Genomic DNA, 298 nt, shown 5'->3' with positions numbered 1-298 from the left:
TCCGCAGCCCCGCTGCTGCCCCTGCCCCGGCTCCCCCTTCCCGGCAGCGCGGGGGGACTCAGGGAACGGCACCGGTTTTCCCTTCAAACACGCATTTCCCTCTTCCCCTCCATGTATTTATTCCCTGTATCCCAAGCCGGCGGGATCCTCGGAGCCATCCACCGTGACGCCGCATCCAAGCCCCCTCCTGCCGTGCCATGGGAACGCGTTCCCGAGCTCCCGGGGCAGCGCCGCAGCCCCCGCAGCGCTTACCGCGACCACGCTCCGTCCTTGCGGGGATCAAAAACCACCGGCAGGT

General features: G+C 68.1%; 1 protein-coding gene across 3 annotated transcripts in view; it reads right to left on the bottom strand.

Moving 5' to 3' along the window:
- The window catches only part of RIMS3 (regulating synaptic membrane exocytosis 3), a 19,027-nt gene that overhangs the window by 8,795 nt on the left and 9,934 nt on the right, over positions 1–298 (bottom strand). The window contains exon 1 of one of the 3 annotated variants that reach the window (XM_017736153.1): positions 253–296. The exons of the other annotated variants lie outside the window; for them this stretch is intronic. The gene's annotated coding sequence lies outside the window, so the exon portion shown is untranslated. Of the gene's footprint in view, positions 1–252; positions 297–298 lie in introns of those variants that run through there. 3 annotated transcript variants of the gene reach the window in all.

The sequence above is a fragment of the Corvus brachyrhynchos genome, unplaced genomic scaffold, assembly GCF_000691975.1.
Source record: "Corvus brachyrhynchos isolate BGI_N302 unplaced genomic scaffold, ASM69197v1 scaffold65, whole genome shotgun sequence".
Lineage (NCBI taxonomy): Eukaryota > Metazoa > Chordata > Aves > Passeriformes > Corvidae > Corvus > Corvus brachyrhynchos.
The sequence above is the reverse complement of the archived record's forward strand: the minus strand, read 5'-3'. Positions and strand labels throughout refer to the sequence as shown.